This window comes from Notamacropus eugenii, chromosome 2 (genome assembly GCF_028372415.1).
Source record: "Notamacropus eugenii isolate mMacEug1 chromosome 2, mMacEug1.pri_v2, whole genome shotgun sequence".
Lineage (NCBI taxonomy): Eukaryota > Metazoa > Chordata > Mammalia > Diprotodontia > Macropodidae > Notamacropus > Notamacropus eugenii.
In genome coordinates, this window is record NC_092873.1 from 258,185,758 (window position 1) to 258,210,427 (window position 24,670).

Below are 24,670 nucleotides of genomic sequence, written 5' to 3' on the forward strand. Positions count from 1 at the left end.
TCAGAGAAGGAGAAAAACAGGATTTAAAGTGATCCAGAAAGGCCTTATAGAAAAGGTGACACTTGGGTTGAGCTCTGGAGGATAGAGAGAAATTGGTTTTCATTCAATTAAACAAACATTTATGAAGTGCCTGTTTAAAAAAAAAATTTTTTTTCTACTTAAAAATATTTTTCCCTCACTCTCTCATCCTCACTTTTCAATGGAAAAAAGAAAAAAAAATCCTTGTAGCAAAAATGTATAGTCAAGCAAAATGAATACTGTATCTCATTATGTGTCTTGAGTCCATCCTCTTTCTGTTAGGAAGTAAATCGCATTCACCACCATTGGTCAAGCTGATTGTGTTTACGGTGTTGTGGTTAGTATATTCCCTCTATATCACTTCTTACAAACTCAAGTGCCTATTATGAACTGGAGAGGGTGGCCAGGAATATAGTGTCTTCTAGAGAGAGCCAGGTTTCCATGAGATCAAGAAGATATCCAGGGTGTAAGAGAAAGAAGTTTGGGATGAAGGGCATTTTGTTAATACCAGAACTATGATAGCAAAGGACAAATGAAAGGGTGAAGGATTTAGGACAACAGAAACTTAAACAGCATAGGGATGAGGTAGATGGTGATGGGAGAAGAGGTAGTGGTATCAAGGAAAGATGAATTTTCATCTCCAAGGACTTTGACTCCAAGTCCCTGATATTAAACCAGTGGTTCACTATACTATCCTTTAATTCCTTGTAGTTGAAGCCCCACCTTTTACATGATATCCCTAAATGATAATGCCCTTTCTCACAAACTGCATAGTATTTAACCACTTTGTATGTATTTATATTCTATATTATATACTTATTTCCCTCATTAGAATATAAAGTCCTTCCTAGTAAGGACTGTTTCACTCTTTTACTCATATTCCCAGTGCTTAGCAAAGTATCTGGCATATAGATAGTGCTTAACAAATATCTGTTGATTGACCGATGCCAGTAAAAGCATAAATCCAGTCCTTATACCATAATTGCATGACTGAAAGTTTTAAGGTCATTTCAACTAGGTCTGTTCTACCAATACGGCTTTTCATTTAGGAAGACAATTATAAGGCATTCTTCAGAACTCATATCAAGAAATATGAGTTGAAGTATTTTATTTGCCTCTCAGCAAAGGTGGTTATGTGATAGGAGAGAGTGGAGAAAGAGTAAGCAAAAGATGGATGTCGGTAAGGCATGAGTCTCAGACAACTTTCTAAGTCTGTAAATTGCAGACCAGTTGGATGGAGGAAATGCCAATTGACTGAAGTAGTCATTATTGAGGTGTCTATAATGATAAAGCACTAGATTATACTCTCAAACACCAGGAAAGAAGACATTGGGGAAGCAAAGTGGTCACATCAGAAACCTAAGACCTGGTGATCAAGTTCCTAGGGAACTTGACTGAACTTATACTTTCTTCCTCCCAAGATGACAAGAGAAAATGCACATTTAAGAACTACTAGGCCCTAATTGGGCTTGATGTCTTAGATTCTGGTCCTAGGTGAGGTCCTGAGAGTTAGAGACTGGGTATCCAATGTTTGGTCCTTGGGTAGGCTCCTGGTGACAAGAGACCTGGGATCAAGGCACTTGATAAGTAGTAGAAGGCTGAGGCATTGTTCTAGATCTCAGATGGTTTAGTTAAATAGAATATGGTAGGTAGTGCCTCCATATGTGGCAGCATATGGGGGTGAGGGAGCCTTTGAATACAATAAATCCATAAGTACTCTGTGGTGATAGAAGGTTGTATTTTTGTTTTCTCTTGTAGTTTTCAGAGCAGAGGAAGATTCCCTCCCCCCGCCCCGCCCCAAAAAAGAAAAAGTGGCCTTAGGTTCAAGGGGAAGGAGACCTCCAAAAGCAAGTGAAAGCCAATTTCCCTTTGGGCAGGCATAGAGAAAGGACGACATAGGTACTAGGGCAAGAGTCTCAGTGTCAATGGTAGCCCCCACCTACTAGAGTTCTCTACAGTGTTGGGGAAGGGAGGAGAGCTGACACACACAACTTGGTGTCAATAGTTCTAGCATCATAGCATGCAAATTGACATTTTCCCAGTCTATAGAATGTAGCTCAATGCCTTTTTAAAAAATAAATGGTATTACATAAATAGTTACGAAATGAACAAATGATTGCTTGGTATACTGGACCTATCTCTGTCCATCAGTTCCTATCATTCTATTAATTAATGGCAGTCTGAGGGTGGATGTGACTAAGGTGAGAACCTGGTTATTGCTTTTGTGATTGAATATGATTAATTTACTGTAACACTCAATTAATTTACTATAACAGCTTTGGAAGGAACCTTGGAGGTCATTTAGATCAATTAGTCCATTGTACAAATGAGGAAACAGGACCAGGCAGGTAAAGTTTAAGTCACATGGCCAATAAGCGGTAGAACTGAAACTGTGACCCAAATCTTTGGACTCTGAGTTCAATTATTTTTCCTCTAAATCTATTCATATTTTAGTTTTGAGTAGAATTAATGAAAGATATGATGACACCTCAGGATGAAAACATTTGAAAATCAGTATTTTAGAAGCAGTAGGTAGATGCTGAAGTAGAAGGCTCTTTTCAACAGTGGAAGATGCTTTTAAAGTTACTTTGGCTGAAGTAAAGGGAAAATACTGATAAAATGGATAAGCCAAGTTGGGTTCCATATGGGCTAGACTAGTCTTCTGAAGAATGAGCAACAGGGAAATGTAATGATCAGGGTGAGTGATAAAAATGAAGCAGCAACAAATTTCTAGACCAACTCTCTACTCATGTTTGACTGATGTTTCATGTTGACTTGGTGGTGACTTTGGGTTCCTGAAGGATATCCTAGCAGAACATAAGTTCTGAAAGGTCCTACCAAATTGGAAGTTCCTTCAACATAGTCTAACAGCAAATTACTTGGCTATCGTCTGAAGATCAATTTAATTAAATTCAGAAAGATTCAACCTCCAAAAGATCACACATTAAATGATGAATTTCTTTGGTCACAACAACTCATGAAGGCTATTTGCTAAAGAATGTAGGAATTGTAGTTTGCTTCAATGGAGGGAGTTCCCACATCAACAAAATCTTTACTCCTTTAAGTATTTTAAGTATTATATTTAAGTATTTTAAGTATTATATTAAGTAATATAAAGACAGAAAGGAAGGAGGCAGAGAGTTTGCAGCAGAGAGCAGATAAAGAAAAGAATTTAAAACATAGTATGTCTACATTTAAATTAGTTATTTGGTTGAAATTGAGAGAAATAAGTAGAAATGATAGGCCTTGATATTAGATCCTTACTTATTCTACTAGATTTTTCCTTATTAAAAGTATCAGGGGATTATCCTTCCCATCCTCTTTACTAAACTTTAAAGGGTGGCATCAATTGCCACCCTTAGGTTATAAATTCTTATTTAATAAATTCTGGCAGCAGGCACCAAGCTTCTCTTGCATGAAATCCAGAATGTTGTCATAATATTTACTCTTCAAAAGATAATCATATAAACTGAGAGAGTGGATAGAGTGTTAGCCTTAGAGTCAGGAATAACAAGGTTCTTGTCCTACTTCTGACATATACTGGCTATGTGACCCCTGAACAAATTACTTAAAATTTCAGTTCTACTAGACAACTATCAGAGGCTGCAAGTTGCAGATTAGAAGTCTATGGGCATTGGTAGGGGGACTTACCCATAACAATGGAATCATTGGTTTGGTAAGACCAATGTTTATCTGTCTGTCTATCTATCTATCTGCCTATCTGTCTATCTATCCATCCATCCATCTATTTCAGCTATAGATTTGTTGTTGTTCAGTTGTTTCACTTGTGTCTGACTCTTCATGACCCCATTTGGGGTTTTCTTGGCTGAGATACTGGAGTACTTTGCCATTTTCTTCTCTAGTTCCTTTTATAGAAGAAGAAACGGAGGCAAATGAGGTTAATTGACTTGCCCAGAGTCACACAGCTGGTGTCTGAGGCCAGATGTAAACTCAGGAATATGAGTCTTCCTAACTCCAGGCCTAGCCCTCTATCAACTGTACCACTTAGCTGCTCCTATAGATTGCCATTTATAGATTGAGAGAAATATGTATGTAGATAATACAGATAGATAAATACATATATATGTATAAATATTATCTGACCTATATTTGGATCTTAAACTCTTTTTTTTGTCTTTTATAACTCTTAAAAATCTGCCTCCAAATTATCTTTCCATCTTCATTATACATCACTCCCCATCTCACGTTCTCTGAGCTAGTCCAATGGTCTTACTCTCTGTTGCTCATGGGTAGCACTCTACCTCCCATCTTTTCATTGGCCACCCCTCAAGTCTGAAATACATTCTTCTCACTTTTGCCTTATAGAATCCTTACTTTCTCCAAGATTCAGTTCAAGAACCACCTTCTCCCTGAAGTCTTTCCTAATTCCTCACGACTGTTAGTGTCCTTCCTGCTTAACTGCCCTATATTTATTTTTTATGTGCCTGTACATGATACATCATCTTTCCTTTTTTTGGCTTTGTGTCCCCAGCACAAAGTATAGTGCTTGATATATAGTATGCAATACTTATTTAATAAATACTTATTGAATTATTAATAAGCAAAATGATGGAAATTGTGAGAAAATTGCTTACATACATTTACTAAGCCACCATAGAAGAAGGGTAGCCAATTGAGAAACCCAGACATTCTCTGAAAAAAAAAATAATCTAAGACAGGGTCCAGTAGCCAAATTCATAGACTCATCTATCTATATACAAATCAAGAATTTGGTTGTCAGATAAGAGGATCCCATGGGCTAAACAATAGTAGTCATTTTAACTCATAAGTAGCGCTAAAACTAGGTAGGATGAGGATTATCCTGTATCTGCTTATAAATGTACATGTTACCTCCCCCAGATAAATATAAATTCTAAGAGGACAAGGACTATTTCATGTTTTGTTTTGCTATCAATAGAGCCTCTAGATATCTGAGAAAGCCAAGAAAATAAAATCTTGTTCTGAATTTTTTCTCATTAATAGTAAGTTTATGCCTAGGATGGAAATGTTGGGAAACTTGGAAGGGGTGAGTAGAAGCAGACCTTTATTCCTTAGAGTTTGTGTTAGAGAAAAGGAAAACTTGGAATAGTTGGCATGTACTCTAGATTTTGAGAGAGCAGATTTCAAAGGGCTCAAAAGAAAGAAATATATGGCACCATGGACTAAAATTATTATTATTAAATCATCACTACCTTAAAAATAACTTAGAATAATTATTAAATGAATACTAACAATAAAATTTTTTATTAATTAAATAATCATATTATCATCATTATTAAAATTATGCAGGGGAAGTCATCCCCAGAGGGATAAGACAGTCAAGAATGAAATTCTGAAGAAACAAATAGATAATTCTGATAGGAAGCAGTCTGAAGGGATTGATGTGGATACACAGAACTCACCAACCACCTTATATAAGAAAGATGTGTATATAAGATGAAGTCAAGGGCAGGTGGAAGAAGACAAATACAGAAACATATCACCATTCAATAAGCACACTGGCAGAAGTCCTTAAGTTCAGAGTGAGCTGAGACCTGTAAGAAAAACTCCAAACTATAAACTTTTCTTTCTTTCTTTTAAACTATATTGGGAAAAAGAGAAAGAACAGAGGACTAGGACTCTTACTCTAGGTATATAAGATGATCATAAATGACAACAGGGAGGAAGCAGAACTGTTCAATTCTTATTTTTCTCCTGTTTTCTCTGTCAAAGAGAGTGACTTTTGGCCTGGAAGGGACAGAATGAAAATAGCTAATAGGAAGGTGATATCCAAGATAAGTAAGGAAACAGTAAGAGATCACCCAGCTACCCTTGATGAATTCAGGACACCAAGAACAGGTGAACTACATACATGCTCAGGGATAGAAAGAAGCTGTAGATTCTATTGCTGTGGCACCATCATTAAATTTCAAGCCTTATGCTTGGGTTCAAAAAATCTATTTCACATGTATAAAGATAAGAAAGGATTATACCCAAGTTCAACAGTTTTCATTTATCCTCCTTAAATTAAATTTAATCAAACACCCAGTAAATTGGGTTAAAAAAATTCCTTCATAAAAGGAGGAGCATGATTAAAAAGTAGCTTACTTAGACTGCAGGTTAATAATAATTCAGTATGGCAGCTAATAAAGCTAATATAATTCTGGGCTACATTTAGAGCAGCAAAGTTGTCAGAAGTAAGGAAGTGAGAGTCCCTCTGCATTCTTCAGCACTGAGGCCAGTTCAGTTCTGGAGTGCCACAATTTAGAATGGGCATAGATAAGCAGAGGAACATTCAAAGGAAGGCAACCCATATGATGAAGAGTCATGTAACCTAATGAGTAGTCTAAAGAGCTGGGGGTGTGTTTAGCCTGGAGAAAAGAAGCCTCAGGCTAAATATGATCACTGTCTTCAAGTTTTTACAAGTCTGACCTGTGGAAGAACCATTAGACTTGTGCTGTTTGGTCCTGAAGAACCAAATTAGGAGCAGTGGAAGAAAGTTGCAAAACAACAAATTTAAACCTGAGGTCAGGAAATGTTTTTTAGCTTCAAGTAGAGTGGATTTCCTCATGATGTGGTTGGCTCCCCCTCATCGAAGGTCTTAAAGCAAGAGCTAGATATTCTAGAATACATCTAAAATGTAGGATGTATTGTAGTGGGGATTATTTTTGCAGGCATGGATTAGCCTATATTGTAACTTAGGCCCCTTCCAACTCTGAAATTCTGTGATTCTACAAATCTGTGTGCATTTATATACCACCTAGGAAGGATTTATTAGAATCTTGTACATCTCATTCTCTCCTTAAGGATTATTAGGAAGCCCTTGTTAGAAATTCATTATATGACTAGTCTGACTAACGACTATGTTTTAAAATATTTAGAGGTCTTTAAAGAAGAATAACACCCCTTTAAAGTATTTTTAAGGCACATTTACCATGGGACCTGCAGTTAGGAGGACCCAAGTTAAAATTCTGTCTTATACATTTGTCTGTGAGACCCTGAGCAAATTTCCTATCCATTCCTTATCTCAGTGTCCTCGTCTGTAAATAGGGATAAGACTAGTACTCAAGGTTGCTGTAAGGATGAATTGAGATAACATATTGTAGTGCTTTGGGGAATTTTAAAATGCTATAAAACAGTGAGTATTATTGTATTTCCTACTACCATTACTTCTATTATTGCTACTTCTGTTACTACTACTACTACTACTGTGGCTGTTGCTACTGTTGCTGCTGCTGATGTTGCTACTTCGGCTGCTGCTACTACTACTGCTAGTACTTTTGCTCCTGCTGCTGCTGCTTCTGGTACTGTTACAAATTTTGCTACTATTGTTGCTACTTCTGCTATTGTTACTACTACTGTGGTTGCTGCTACTGCTGCTGCTGCTGATGTTGCTACTTCGTCTGCTGCTACTACTACTGCTACTACTTTTGCTCCTGCTGCTGCTGCTGCTGCTGCTACTTCTGCTACTGTTACAAATTTTGCTACTATTGTTGCTACTTCTGCTATTGTTACTACTACTGTGGTTGCTGCTACTGCTGCTGCTGCTGATGTTGCTACTTCGTCTGCTGCTACTACTACTGCTACTACTTTTGCTCCTGCTGCTGCTGCTGCTGCTGCTGCTGCTGCTGCTGCTACTTCTGCTACTGTTACAAAGTTTGCTACTATTGTTGTTACTTCTGCTATTGTTACTACTACTGCTACTCCTGCTCCTGGGGCTTCTGCTACTAATTTTGCTACTACTGCAGCTGTTGCTACTATTGTTGCTACTTCTGCTACTGCTGCTGCTGCTGTTTCTGCTTCTGCTCCTTCTGCAGCTGCTATTACTACTTCTGCTCCTGCTGTAGTTGCCGCTGCTTCTACTGTTACTGCTACTACTTCTTTCTACAACTGCTTCTACTACTGCTGCTACTTCTGCTGCTGTTGTTGTTGCTGCTGCACCTATTGCTGCTACTCCTGTCGATGCTGCTGCCCCTGCTATTACTTGTACTACTGGTAGTTGATGGTGTAGTGGATAAGGCATTGTTTTTGGAGTCAAGAAAACCTGCTTCCTGACACTTATTGTGCGACCTTGGACAAATTACTCTTTGTAACTCATTTTCATGCTATGCAAAATAAGAAAGCTGGACTCAACGGTCCCTTTCAGCTATGATTCTCTGATCCTGTGGAGCAGGCTATGGAAATTCGAAGCTACACAGATGAGCAAAGATTCTCTCTTCTTGAACGCTAGGATCTGTACCTGTTGAGAGGCACAGAGAACAAGGGGGTGGATGAGCTTAAATGTGTTGTCATGGGAACATTTTCCTGCTTAGAAAGACATTTGATTGAGGCTCAAGGAGTAGTCCTGCAACGCTTCTTTCTTTTCCTGTTCTGTCATGGGGGGTTTGGAAGCAGAACTTGGTAAAGCCAAACCGACTTGGGAGAAAGAAAAAGTTTTTCTCTGCGAAAGGAGAGAAAGGAAGTTGAAGTAAGAAGCTCTTGGGAAAAAATAGGAGTGTTAGAAACATAATGCCCATAAATATACTATGTCCTTTCATAGTTTCCAAAGCCCCAAAATGCCCATCCTTAAAGATTAGGCAGAAATATCCATGAGAAATCTGTGGGGAGTTAAAACTCCAGAGCATAATTTAGAGTTTTCTTTTTCAACTGGAAAGGTCCAGTATTAGAACAAAAACAAAGACAGATGACCTTTAGGGAAAAAGGTATATAACATGTATCAAAGCGTTTGAATTTCTTTAACTATGCTCTTGTATATATATATTATATATATATATATATATATATATATATATATATATATATATATATATATATATATATATATATATATATACATTCTCTTTGTTATACCTAGAAATTATAAATACGTGCACATTTAATGGTCTTAATGGTTATATTTTCATAAAAAAACATAATTCCATATATGTATTTATAAAAGTGTAATTTTGTACTATTCTTATGTTTCTCAGTTTCCTCACCTAGTCTTTTTCCTGGCTCCAATATACCCCTTACCAGGCCCAGACTCCCTTGCCTTACAAATGCAAATCTATGAAATAAAAATAAATAAAACCTTCATCATGCTTCAATATTGTTGATAGCAAAGAATGTAGTTGGTGAAAAAACACAGGCTATCTTTCCTCAGGGAGGAGAAGCTGACTGATGATATGCTCTTGACCTCTGAAAAGTCACACAATAATGAAGGGCCTATAAAATGAACTGGGGTTTCTTGCCATCTTATAATAACAATCCATGTTGCTTTCTAACACAAGCAACATTTATTGCTTACATGGAGTGGGGTATAAAGAAGTGTCATTTTTAAAATGCTTATCCAGTTGGCGTGACAATAAATTCGTTATTATTGTCTTAACTTATAAACCTAGGATAAGCATTAGTTTGGTTAGGAGGTAAAAAAGAAATATTTTTGCTGCCATCTGAGAGATACCACTAAAATATAAAAGGTTTCAGAGTAATTCTGGTGTGTGTGTATGTGTGTGTGTGTGTGTGTGTGTGTGTGTGTGTGTGTGTGTGTGTGTGTGTGTGTGTGTGTGTGTGAATTTTTAGATGCTGCAAAGGTGACATTTTAGGGAAAAAAGACCACTGGTTTTAAATCATAATATCATTATAACTAATAGATTTTTTTTCCCCCAGAATCTCATGCTTACTCTTCAGAGAAGCCAATTTTCTTCCCCAGCTCTGAATATGATTCCCATTTTATCTCTTTATTAGATATTAGGAAACTCAAAAATCTTCTTGGTTTTAGGAGCCTCTCTTACTGAAAGGACTCAGCTGGAAGATTCCCTTTATTTTGTGCCTATCTGGTCAGTTTTAGCCTAGAAACTGAATCAGAGTTCAGTGTGTACTTTCCCTCCTTGAAGGCCAGCCTTTAGCCTTGTGATAATTTGAGCTTGCTTTACATAGTAAATCCCAGCTGTGAATTTATAGACCTCCCTTTTGAAAGCAGGATTGTTCCAGGATATTTATTTAAAGGCTTTTCACAGCAAAGGCATGCTTTTGAGCCCTAATACCTCCTGTGTACAATGTAAGAATGGAAGCACTGCAAATATATGATACTTATAGTACATTACTTGTTATCAATAAGATGCTCTGAGGCATGACATAGATCCTATTAATATACTGTTAAGTAATGGATACCAATTTGACCTATCTGATGATGGATTAACAGCAAGGTTTGGATTATTAAACAGCAGAGGAATGCTTGGGGCCTCATTAAGCCAATGGTTTCCACTTCCACTATTTTATTTTCCTGGAAGAGCAGAAATAAATTTTCCAATTAGATATCATTTTTTTTACCCCATTAAAAATTAGAAAACACTCTAATGATAACAATGGCATTTCTAGAACTGTGCATTGTAGAGCTGTAGGCTCTTTTGATTTGTGGTTAGAGACCTACATTTGAGTTAGGAGGCTGTATTTTACTGATGTGTGACCTTGAGCAAATTTTTTTCTCTCTCCAATCATCAGTTTTCTAATTTGCAAAATAAAAAAAAAAAGAGGATAGGGAGACTAGATCTTATCTAAGGTTCCTCCCAATTTTAACCCTATGAAGTCCATTGAGTATTTATTAAAATATTATAATATCTACATTATATGACATATAATAAAATATGCCCATTTAGTACCTTTTTGTTAATGAGAAGCCTTTATATGTGTTTCCTAAGCTGTCCTCAAATGTAGAAGCAGAGATAGACATGAGTATCTATAATCTATCCCTAGTTAATGTTTTGTGTGACTTCACATTTATAACAGGTATCATATTCCTTGTCTTCTTAGTGGTTGGGGGAGGGGCTAGAGGGAGAGAGAATTTAGATCTACATTTTTTTAAAAGGATGTTAAAAAATAAAAAAAATATAATCTTTCCCTAGTAAAAACAGTTTTCTAAAAAAAAAATTGCTTATTGGAAAAAGCATACTGGAATGGATAGAATTTTTAGATGTGGCAAAAGAAACACGATGCTAGTCCTAAATCATAATATTTCATAATCATAATATTATTAATAGCCATTTTTAGGGGCATAATGCTTTCTATTTTATATTTATTTTGTAATTTTTATGACTCACAATGCCTAAAAGAATCTGCTTTTTCATCCCTATATAACATTTCATCTATTAGACATTAGCAAATTCAAAAATCATAGTATTAAGAGCTTATCTATGTTGGAATCAAAAGACTTGAAGCCAAGGCCTAAGCTATAACTTTACTTTTTATCATTTGCATGCCTTTGAACAAATTACTTAACCTCTGAACTTCATCAGTAGAATAGGGATAGAAATATTTGCAGTATCTCCTTCACAGTGTGGTTGTGAGGATTAAATAAGATCATAGAACCATAAAGACCCTATACAAATCTCAGCTATTACTAAGAAAAGCAGAAATAGATTCTACTACCTTTTTTATTCTGCACCAATTTCTTTTGCTTAATGCTCAGTCAGTTGCAAAGCCAACATTGTTATTGCTTAAAAATATTATTAGTTAATGAGAACCAACACTGTGGTAAGAGCTGTGTATTACTAAGTCGTTAGCCAGGCTAATTCAATTGTTCAAGCTATTCTTTCCACAGATGACCCCAAATTAAATCACTGCAGTGCCCATCTCATATTGGAAGAGTTTCTATCCCTGCCCCAGCTCTATGTTCAAGCTCCCATCCATGTTCACTGATGGGTAGTAATTGCTTTTTGTTGGATGGCAAGAGATAACCTATGAGCACTTGGGTTAATTGTTTTTTTCCACTGTGTTTCATAACACTGGAGTTTTAATAATACCAGCAACTCCCCCTCCCCTCCCCCACCCCATAATATGAGAGGTCCTTTGAGGATCAGAAATTGGCAGTAAGAAAATAACACATCTTCTTGTGGGCAACAATTGTATAGGTAATTGCACTGCAAAGATGTGCTGGAAAAAAGTTGTTTTGGAAAGCATCCCAATATCATTCATCGTACATAGTCTTCTAGATTTCTCTGTTCACCTACAAATGGCAGAAGGTGGGGCTCACACTTTTTTCCTGTTAAAGTTTAAAATGCCTAAAACCAATCCTAATGAATTGTCAAGAAGCCAGAATAATGACATTTTATTCTATTATTATAATTTGTTTTCACCAGGCATATTCTTTAATTATTTGCATGAATAATATCATTATGTATTCATGCCAATACAATTCTGATAATTAATTTACACGATGGAAATTTCTTAATGTTTTTGATGTCAGTGTTAATAGCAATGTCTGATAGTAGATCTGCGAATGTTGACATCAATTTAACTTTTAATATATTAATGCCAACACCAACAGCAGCACAAAATTACATTGGAGGAAAGAAAAATCTAGTGGGTAAGAACTTCAATGAGAAACAAAGTGAACCTTGTCTGAGGTTTATAGACCTAAACAAAATATGGACACTCAGATGTGACAAATGACTTTTTTTGACACACATTAGTGAAAATGAGACTTTAGGAAGCACAATTTAAAAAAAATAGCTTGTACTGAAAATGTTGTGTACTTCTTTAGGATTCTAAGAGCCAGTTCATATGATTTCCATTTACAAGTGGTATGTTTTTTCTCTGAAAATATTTCAAGAAGATGTCTTGGATTTTTACTTCCTACCTAAATATTTTATCATTCTTGTTATTATTAATTTTATTTGAAAGAAACTCCAGTGAGTATGATCATTTCACAAAAGAAAGCCAATGTTTGTGGTCAAAAAGTGGTTTTTCCTTCTTCATTTCCACCCTCCTCTCCCTGCCAATATGTTATAATCAATTAAATTTCTAGAAGGAACACTAAAAATTGATTAAATTATAGCTGATCATAATGTATATTTCAGTTTTCCTCTCAGAACTCTCATCAAAGGTCCCCTCTTTTCACTAAATATAAACTTCGCTTACATAGTGTGTGAGAGAAGTATACCACCTCAGTTTGAATCTTCCTCCCAGAACTACATGTAGCCAACCCATATTATCTGGGTCTCCATTTTTTTTTCTGTTTTAAATGTTTGTTTTTTATAATTTCCCATGTTTGTTTTTTTCATCATGGGGGAAATAATCTTGTTTTATTGGACCCTTGCCACCTGGTCTCTTCCCTCATGTCACATAATTGTTTCACCAGGTCCTGCCCCTTCACATGAAAAGTTATTTCTTTTCCTGACTTGGCCCTTAAGGGCTATGAAATCTTCAGGACTGCTGAGCCAATGATGTCAGATCCCTTTTCTGATTTGTCCAAAGACACCATGATGACTTGCAAGTCCTTTATAGAAGGCAGTCTCCAAAACTCACACTTGAATAAGAGGCATGTCAGGAAGAAATGAAATGAATGACAAGGGCAATTTTATTTTTAACTTGTTTTTGTCACTGGAAGCATTGCATTATGGAAGCTGAAGCAGATGGAAAGAGCCATCATACGGCATTCTCTATTGTGGGTTAGCTTTTAAGGTCATCCAGAAAGAGAAAATTCAGGAAGGGAAATAGTCTAGCAAGAGATAACAGTTATTTTTGTCTCCCCAAACATGTTCAACATCTCTGCCATCTGTAAGAGCAACAGGAATGCCCATCAACTGTGTGCTAACTGATATTAGCTATTTGTGTGGAAATAGTTGGTTTTCCTTGGCCAGTAATTAGTAAAGAGGAGATCCTAAAGATAGTTTATTCTGTTTGCCTCCTTGTTGGTAAGTTCTAGCTGATTAAAAAGATAAAAAAATTAATGCTTTTATATCTTTTTCCCCAAGTTAACCCTTTTATTCTTATTTTGACATTCACTGCTGGAAAACACACACACACACACACACACACACACACATACACACACACGCAACTGGAACAAATTGAAGAATGAGATAATTCTATTTCAATTGCATTAATGACCAGATTGTGTTGGCCTAGTTTTCAGTCAGATTTTGAAAATGCCAGTTGAGACTAGCAGGCTAACTCCACAAGAGTGAGAATGGAGGAAGTCAGCCTTGGAAAACTCAAAACAAAAACTACACGTTACATACTTTGGCAGCACTTCGTGAGAAGCGGGAAATTACTTCCTCCGGGCTTAATGTCAACGCTCTTGCTCTTGTTGAATTCTTTTTGTATTTCTTAGATGCTGTGCACTACATAATTCAAGAAGAATTTCATTATAATTGAGTTTTTATTAATAGTTTTATTATACTCTTTTGCTGTATTTTAACTCATTCAGTTTTACAGAATAAATGATTTCTAATTCCACTGATAAACGTTTAAGTTTAAGACCATATTATATAGTGATTTACTACATTTAAAAAAAATTGTTGGTTAAATTGTCTGGCTGTGTGTTTATTGGCATAGGGAATTCCAGGTGCAGGAACTCCCTCCACTGGTGTTGCTTTTGGCAACTGCTCTGATTTATAGTCTTAGAGATTTGCCTGGGGCATGAAGATGTTATGTGACTTGTCCATGTCACGCAGTATGTTTCAGAGTCCAAGTTGATCCCAAGCCTTTCCGACTTTATAGAATCTCCTCTCGTCAGTATGTCATGATGCCTTTCACTTTATACTTTACTACATTCAACTTTAAAAATTACCCCTTTCCCTAAATTATGAATCACACATTGCATGGAAATGTGGACATTTTTGCATCTGTTTTAGATTTTTACAATATGCTATTTGTAATTGTTTACATATGTTGGAATCTCTTGCATTTAAATAGCTCATTATGTAAATATTTAGGAAATTCTTGGATGTTTACTTTTACAGCACCCTCTATTCAATCACTGGAGGAAAATGATAGCTAAAGCAACCTAGAACAATTTTTGAAGAGTATCAAATGATTAAAATCCATATTCAATTCTCTAAACTTTATGCTTAACTTTTGAAAAAGAAAAGAACATGCATGTATTTCAATGATCAGACCCTTCTCAAACTTCAAGCTTCCTAGTAATCCATTCTCTGGAAAACAGAATTCACTTTATTCTCTCCTCATATAGGTGGGTAAAAAAAATCTGGTATTCTGCTCTTGTGTTGCTGGAGATTGCCTGACTGATGTGGCATGTGTCTGTGGCCATCTTGCAATTCTGTGATTCTGATCCTGGGTTCATCTTTAGATTGTTGCAATGGTAGGCTCTTCTTATGACTAGAATGAGGCAAGTTGGTCAGGATAATTCTTGTATCATTCCTAGTCCATTCAATAAATGTTTATTAAAAAGCTTAGTATGTACGAAGCAGCTGTATTAGGTCTTGGTGATGCAAGGATTTGATATCAAAGTGTTTGCTAGTAGGGAGCTAGTGATGTGCTGCAAACATAGATAATTACAGCATAAAATCATACACAGTAAATACATAGAAGGAGTACAAATTCAGTGTTACCTGAGGTCAGACAGAGGAAACTTAATTTATAACTCTATGTGTGGAGAGTTGAAGGGATTGGAGGCGAGGGGAAGCAAACAAGAAAGCTTTCTGGTGGAGGTGATGTTGCTTGCTGTTTGTCCATTCTCAATAAGGAGGATCATGATGCTGAACTGGATTTTAAAGGATGGGTAGGAATTAAATGGCTATAAAGAGTTTTCCCTTGACAAGACTAGTGATGGGGGGTTAGATTATTTGGCTACTTAGTCGCTGAGGAACCTTAAGTTTCATGTAGGATCTCTGAGCCACATTTTTGTTTGTTTTAGCAGAATTACATTAATATCTGGGGAGTCCACCCATCAGACTCAAAATAAGTCATGGTTTGGTCATGTAAAGAGTCAAATGAAGTTTAGAATTTTTGAGGGTAAATAAAAAAAGTTTTTTTTTCCAGGTCTTAAATTCAGGAATTCTGTGATATATCATTAAAGCACCAGTCCCTGAGTCAGGATACCTGTGTTCTAGCTCTACAAGTAGCTAGTTGTCTGGGCTTCAGCATCTCCATCTGGGAAAGGGGAAAGAGATGTTTGACTAGATTACTTCAAGATTCCTTTTACCTCTAGTATTTGTAAAATAATATTTGTAATGGGCTTAGCATAGTGCCTGGCACATAGCAGTTGCTTAATAATTGCTTTTCCCCTATCCTCCCCTTCCCTCACCCTTCCATTTCTGCCTTTATTCTATGATATTAGAAAATTACACATTGACTCCTTTTTGCAGGTGATAGGTGGTGCAGTGGATAGAGCACCAGTGCAGAGTCAGGAGGACCTGAGTTCAAATATCACCTCAGGCACTTGACACTCACTAGCTGTGTGACCTTGGGCAAATCACTTAACCCCAATTATCTCATCCTGGGTCATCTCCAGTCATCCTGATAAATATCTAGTCACTGGATTCAGATGGCTCTGGAGGAGAAGAGAGGCTGGTGACCTGCACAGCCCTCCCTCACTCAAAACAAAGTCAAGTGCAAGTCATGTCATCATTTCTCTGATGACATGGTCTTCTTTGGCAATGAAGGATGAACATGCACTATATCTTCATATTATTACAAATGAGATCTATGTTAACTAAAGAGCATTTAGATATAGGTAGGTGTGTATACATATACATGTGTGTATACATATATATTTATATACATAAAATCACACATGTGTGGATATACACATATATACTATTTATATATGCACATAGACACATGCATACAATATATATGTACATGTGTACACATATGTGTGTATATGTGTAATTATGTACACATCGGTGTATGTACATAGCCCCATCTAGGATAGTTAATTGACATGGAGTTTGTACATCAGTACACATATCTAGAATTGTCAGAATAGACAATCAGTGGGGAGCAGAACTGAAAAGAAAGAAGAAAGTCAGCTGACCTAGCATTCATGAAATTGTAGAGAATTTAAATAAACTCACACTGCTTTCTCTCTCTCTCTCTCTCTCTCTCTCTCTCTCTCTCTCTCTCTCTCTCTCTCTCTCCCTCTCTCTCTCTCACACACACACACAGAGATTCATCTTCTTTCTACTCATTTGGGTGGGAAAGCCATCCCAGTGTCATGGATAGAATGGTGTTCTTGAAATAAGGGAGACCTAGCTGAAAGCCTGCCTTTGGCACTGTGGAAAAACCATTTAATTTCTCTGAGCCCCCGGCACCTCTGTAAGAGAGTTATTTGCTAAATTTTCCATGTGCTGCACATATCTGTTAGTGGAGGGAATTTCCATGTCAATCAACAATTCATCAATAAACAACCATTTATGTAGTTCCTATGATACACTCAGTACACTATATTTTGAACCAGGGATACAAAGATCAAAACTGGAACAATTCCTACTCATAAGGACCTTTCTATTGGAGGAGAAAATGTACATATTTGAGTGTATACAGAAAAATACAAATAAGTACAAAGTAATTAAATATAAGGTCCTTAAAGGGAGAGGACACTAGCAGGTATGGAATGGGAGATCAGAATAAGTTTTCATGTATGATGAGAATAACAGACACTTGATTTATTGCCTCACTTCTTTAAGTGATGTTGTGTGATTGTAAATATTGAAACGTTATAATCTAAAGAATCCGAGTTGTGGGTGACCCAAAGGATTAAAAAGATGCATGATTTGTGTAAGTAAGGCACAAATATTTCTAACAATGATGTACATTAAACATGGGTCATGAGGGAGATTATAGAAGAAAGCATAATCAGAAGAGGTGGGCCAGTCATATAATGAAAGTGAGGGATAGCAGGTAGGTAGCCCAATTGCTCAGCTTCCCATGAAATGCGAAGAAGACTTAGAGGAAAGCCCTTTTGCATATTAAAGAGGATCTATAGAAGCATGTGGTTAAGAGTCACATGAGATAAGAACACACACTTGGATTGCAGTCTATATCAATGGAGGGTACACCCACATCAATAAATGGAAAAAACTCTTTGGAGGAAGTTAGCTATTATATCAGTCACAATGGGGAGTCAAATAGAAAATCAGCAGAAATACAGGTCATCAACATGGTCTCATTCTGGCTTCCATTTTCCTAACCATTTTTGATCATCCAGTTAAGGGAAAGTTCCTAGAGGTTGCTTTCTAAGAGGCATTAAAAACCAAGCATATGGTCGAAATCAGTAGTTCAGCTGGTTTGTTAGGAGGAAATACCAAAGCTGGAACTGAATTTCTTTGGAAAATTTTAACACTTGAGATTAGCTCCATAAAACAGATTTGAAAATGTACCTCTTTCCTTTCTTTGCAGAGATGGGGGACTATACATGTACAACATTGTCTTATACTATCATACTTGGTTGATATGTTGATCACGGCTCTAACACCTACCAGAGAAAACAGAAGTACTACCTTCTGTCACCATGGAGTACTTATGGATTTGTTGTATTCAAAGACCTCCTCACCCCAGAACTCTGCTGCCACATGTGGAGGCACTATCCACCTTATTCTAATTAACTAAACCATCTGAGACTGACAATAATGCCTCAGCCTTCTACTGCTATCAAGTGCCTAAATGCCAGGTCTCTTGTCACTAGGAGCCTACCCAAGAGCCAAAGCATTGGATACCAGGCCTCTAGCTCTCAGGATCTCATCCAGGACCAGGGTCTCAGACACCAAGTTGAATTAGGAGCTAAGTAGTTCTTGAATGTGCTTTTCTGGTCATCTTAGGAGGAAGAGATTGTAAATGAATGCTTGTTGAACTGAACTGAATTTTATTGAAATTGAAGAGTTTTGAGATTTACAAAGTGCTTTCCTGACAAGTCACAAAGTAGGTAGTACAAATGGTCTTATCTCCATTTTTATACAAAGGAAACCTAGGTCTAGAAAGAGGAAATGCCTTGCAAATAACCTCACATAGGTAGTAAGCATTAGAGCCAATGTTTGAATATAAGTCTCCTGACTTTTTTATAACAATAGAATGAAGCAAAAAATCCTCACAAACAACAACAATGCATTTTTTGTGACTCCCCATTTTAGAGACAGAGAGGAGCTACTTAACATCAGATTTAATTCCTGTTATGAACACCACAATGTACTAGAAACCTTGTAAAAACCTATAGTCTCATGAGGTGATGAGTTCTAAAGGACCTGACTCATTTTGAACTCATGCAGCACCTTTGCACATTGTAACCTATAATGTTAATTATGTTAATGAGAGTTACAGATCTTCCCCACCCATTAATGGGTCTGCCCATTAAGGGAAGTTTGGTTAGGGGAGATTTGTTTTGTAGGAAAGTCCATATCTTTTGTTAATTTCTAATGAGGCTCTGGGTCATGAGGGTCCAGATGCCTTCTGGCTCTAAAAAGTGTATATGTACTCTTAGGTGAGGTTTCGTTTTGGGGCTTACTCATTGGAAGTACTTACTGTTTGGCCAGATGAGACTCTGGGTAGCCACTAAGGAGCCCCCTGACTTTGAAAACCCAGATGCTGATGCTTCTTTCTCTGGTAACTACATATGTATGTAATGGTCAGAGAGTTCGATCTTTCTGTTGATCTGTGATTTATATATTGGTTATGGTCAGACAGTTGGAATCCTTGTCTTTTGGTCTTTATTTCTCTGTGTTTTCTCTGAAGTTCAGGATTTTGAGTTTTTTTCCCCTGAACTAAGTGAATGAAATATGTGCTTGATTAAAGTATATTGTTGACCTCTCAAAAGTTGCTTTCCTTTTAGAAAAGCAGATCTAAGAACATTTACAGCAGGCTCTGCTGTGAATGCCAGAGTCCTTGATATTATAGAACCCTATTCATTCTATACCGGGAAGTGGGAGATCTCCTAGACTCTAAGGAATTACTTATGTCTTTCAAAAGCATGAAAATATCTCTAGTATACTTCAATGAAATACACGTCAGTTTTTGAAAAGGTTCTTCCAGACTAGTGAAATCAATCCTTCACAAGTTTGCTTTATTGACCAGTGACCAGCCTCAGTATACAACATGTTACTGAGCTAGCAGAGAGCTTTTGACACAACAGAATCAGCTCTATCTTATAGATTACTTCATATTATAAAGAAGGAAAGGCAGATTGATTGAGTACAGATTGAATTGTCTTGGGAGGTTGAACACTGGGGTATTAGACTTTCTTCTACAATATGCTTTCATTTTGATCAAATTTCTTTATCTCTTTTGGTTTTCTCATTTGTAAAATGAAGGGGTTGTACTATCAGACCTTCATCTGGGTCCATAAATGTTTTTTTAACTGTGCTTTGATAATTGTATTTCAACATAATTGGTCTGCTTTGTCCTTGGGATACCCTCCCTGTGAAACTCCAACAAACATTCTGAATAGTGAAAAGGGGTCACAGGTGGAAAAAGGTTAAGAAACCTTGATCTAGACCAACTGTCATTTCACTGAAATAACAAGAGACTAAGGAACAGAGAGGCTGAGAGACTTGCCTAAGGTTACACATGCAACACCTGGCATAGTCAGGATTTGAACTCAGATCCTCTGACTCTGTACTAGTGAGGAAGCATGACATTGTGTTAAGGTCAGATAACATGTTGGACTTGAAGTCAGGAAGCCTTGGAATCAAATCCAGCTTTGGACTTGTGTACTCATAAGTCATGTGAACCTGTGCAAATCACCACCTCTGTTTGCCTCAGTTTGCTCATCTGTAAAGTGAGAATAATAATAGCCTCTACCTCCCATGATTTTTGTGAGTATTAAACCAATTTCTAACACTAATAAAGGGATAAGTTACTTATCTCCTCTGAGTCTGGGCTTCCTTATCTGTAAAATGGAGATAATACCTGTATGATCTACTTCAGAGGGTGTGGAGAGATTCAAATGACAGTGTGGTTGTAAAGTGCCTTGTCAACTTTAAAATGCTATATAAATATTCATTATTACTATGATCTTTCAAAGTAAGGAATAAAAAGCTTCTGAAAACTGCTGCATGTTACATACGGAAGATAGAAATTGGACAGCTGAACGCTAATCAATCAAGCAAGCAATATTTATCAAGTACTTTTTATGTGCCAGGCATTGTGCTAAGTGATAAGGATACAAAGAAAAAGCAAAAACAAAAAACAAAAAACAAAACAAAAACAAAAAACAGAAAAAAAAAAACCCAAACCCCAAAACCCAGCATTAGTGTAAAAGTAATCACCCTTCTAAAACTCCCCCCACCATCCATTTCAGTTTTCAATCAGATATAGTTTTTTTCTTATACGATGTCTAATGAGATGCCACTCCAGTTTGTTTTGTAGTTTCGTTCTTCATAGAAGGATCATAAAATGCTTTGCCTGATTTCAGACCTAGACTTTTTAAAATCAGAAGAAGGCTAATGAAAGCACGACAACTGATTCTCCTACGCAGCCCTCCAGACAGTTTTATAACCCTGTGGCTGATGATTCTTTCCACCATGTCAGCTCTGTTTGTTGGGCAGAAAATAAAAGTGCCTGCTTCCATTTCACAAACTCGTCCTGTTCTCCTCCCTTCCAGAGAAATACCAAATGACTGTATACATAGCCTTCTGTAGACAAATGCTCAGTGTGGCTGATTAAAATGCGGCCTTGTTTCATATAATGTGGCTTTAAGTGGGGCTGCTTCTAAATATATTCACATACCCATATAAGTGAATGCCTAATCATATACACTCATTTTTTTGCTGCTATTTGTAAATAGGAAATGAAGTTACATTTCTCAGAATTATAATGGCAGGCACACAAAGACACAGTTGCTGGCATGGAATTCAATTAACAGATAGCAATCACCCTTGGGTTACTGTGTGAGGTAGAAATATACAGGCATGCTAATAAGTAATATCTTAAAGCCAAAACGTTTATCAGCCAGCAGCCAGACATGGGCATGAGTGTGGGCAGACAGAGCTGCTCTGGGATATTTAATAAAAACCAGCTCTCTTCATTTAAGGATTTGTGTTTAATCATTTGGTAACATTTTAAAACATCCCGTCTGGCTGGTTTTTCAAATGGAACCGCTTAGGTCAGAACACGGAAAGTGTTTATTTCCCAATATGCAAATATCCAAAGTAACAGGGGCAGGAAAGGAGGCTGGTGGAGAGGGGAGGGTAAAGGTGGGAGTATGATGAAGTTTGGGGAAAGTTTATCTGAGTATGATTATTATCATGATTATGGTTTTTTTAGAAATTTCCTTTGCCATCTTTTTGACCTTTGAGCCTTTATGGTACATCTGTTCGATGAATCACAGCTTTATCTGAGGAAACATGCAGAAGGCACTCATTAATACTGGATAGCCAGATGACTGGATTTCTGTTAAATAACATTTTTACTGTTTTCAGCTCAGCATTGCCTATAGCAATCCCCGTCTTCCTTCCCTCCCTGCCCCACTTCCTGAACATTAGCTTAAAGACAAACTCTGGGTGTTCAAAAGCTGGAGGCAGACTGATGCTTTGATATGTTTCCAGTCATTCGTACATGAGGCCAATGGAGTTCTTTGAATGACCTTCAGGATACAGTCACATGTTTATACTTTACATGGAGGACAATAGAGAAGAAACAAAAGTCTACATCCAAAAATGGAAGGATTCTTAGAAGCAAGAGGAACTCAGTGCTATATAAACTAGATGATTGCCTTGAAGGGAATCTTAGGTGGGCTTCCATGATGGTGGTCAAAGAGATTTAAACATTCATCAAACAGAAATGGCTTGAGGGAAGACAAACTGAGGCCAATACACTTTCTAGTATCTGCATATAGACTTGTGATTTGCCTAGAGGTAGTATGTTAAAAGTTAACAACCATAGCAAAAGATGCCTGTGGGAATCTTAGTTAGCAGATGGCATCAGTGGGACAATGTCTCTCATAGTGTTGTTTCAGACCTGTCAGGCTCTCCGTGTTCTGGTAAGCTTAAAGAAAAGGGTAGAAAGGCAGAGAGACAAACAAATGTGTTTGCTCTAGTTCAAAGCTGGACAAAGTCAGAAAAAGAATTTCTATCGTAACTGCCATCCCAAAAGCTGAGGTCTTACTGAAAAAAAGTCTTTTGGCGCTAAACTCTATTTCCTTAAAAAAAAATTAAGTTGTTTTTGTATGGCTAGGAATTTGGATAAGTAGAAAGACAATCCATTTTGCAATTTAGAATTATCAGAATACTATGCATATTTTCCACTAAATTATGAAAACTATGTTGTTTTTAAGATTGTTTGCATGTTTCATGTTTTCATCATTAATTAAAAACCAAAGAGATACTGTATTTGGGGGTCCGTTTATGTAGTTGAGGAGTTCTGTGGCAGTCTCCTTTTCTTTTCTTTTAAATATTATTAATTTTTTTTGCGAGTGGAGGCAGAGAGGTGGAGAGGCGGCGGGCCCTGACCCTGAGGAGAAGTGGAGACTCCCAGGTGGCACTAGGGATCTTCCCTGGTCTGTGAGGCGGCCGCAGGCCCCTTATTTTGGCAGCCGTCAGCGCACAGGTGATCTAAGACAGGGCAGACGCCGGTGCCATCTTTTCCTCCTCTTCCTCTTCCTCCTGGGTCGGGCCAATCCCTTTCCCCAACAGCCTCCGAGGTGCCTCGTCTCCTCCCCATGCCATTCTTTCAGCCGTCTCAGCTAATCCTCTACATCCATCCTCATGCACCAGAGGCAGTAACAGGTTCCACGATGTCCAGCAGGGTAATCTGCGGGAAAGGCAGTCACACCTGGAGTTGGTACACAGCCTCAGGTCCTCAACTGAATGCACCATTAGAAGGCTGGCTTTCACAAGGACAATCCACAAAAAGGCCTGCTAGAGCCATTACTGCTCACCATGCAGGATATACTTACTGTGGGTCTGGCGCTGCTCCTGCTTACAAACAAGTGGATCCATTACCCTGACAATATTCATCCTTGGGGCCTTCTCATCATGTGCTGCTATCTCAATGTGCACTTTCCAGTGTGTGTGCGTGTGTGTGTATAATATATGTGTGTGTGTGTGTGTGTGTGTGTGCGTGTGTGTGTATAATATATGTGTGTGTGTGTGTGTGTGTGTGTGTGTGTGTGTGTGTGTATAAAACACCTCTGTATGACCTTCATATTCATCAAAAGATTTATGGAAAGCTATGGAGGACCGGAATTTTTAAGTGCATGTCTCTGCAGACAGATGAAGTTGAACACAATATTTTACAGGGTATTGAAATATATTGCCTTATGCTGCTTAAAACCATGGAAAGCCGTAAGGAGTTTACCATTATTCCTGTATTGTTTGGAGCTCTGAGTCAAAAGAACAGGAATTTGGAAAACTCTTCAGTAAATATCTAGTGCATCATAGTAGTCTCTTTGTGGTTTCTTTTGATTTCTGCCACTGGGGTCAAAGGTTCTATTACAGTTACTATGGTGAATCCCAGGGGGAGATTTATAGATCCATTGAACATCTAGATAAAATGGGCATGAGTATTATAGAACAACTAGATCCCGGATCTTTTAGCAATTAATTGAAGAAATATCCCCAATATGAGGAAGACATTCCATTTGGGGTGTTACTAAATGTTATCACAGAGCTCCAGAAGAATGCAATAAATATGAGCTTTTCATTTTTGAATTATGCCCAGTCAAGCCAGTGTAGAAACTGGCAAGAGAGTTCAGTGAGTTATGTAGCTGGAGCACTTACAGTCCACTGAAGTTCTGAATACTCAGGGATACCACCTGTATATGCTCATTGTCTAAATGAGGTCCTAGACTAACCCTTACAAAGATACAGTTCCTGGTCTTTGGGATACTGAAACCTCAAAATTAATAGAACTTTCTTCCCTTCTTGTTTAGTAGCTGTAGTCCTTTCTTAATTAAAACTCATTATAAAATGCTTTCTTGTTTAGGACAATAGAAGGAAGGAAGGAAGGCTAGCATCAAAAT

At 37.3% G+C, this 24,670-nt stretch overlaps 1 pseudogene; it reads left to right on the top strand.

The window, feature by feature from the left end:
- The first annotated feature begins 23,443 nt into the window (after positions 1–23,443).
- LOC140523869 (protein MEMO1-like) lies at positions 23,444–24,460 on the top strand (annotated as a pseudogene).
- Positions 24,461–24,670: the final 210 nt, after the last annotated feature.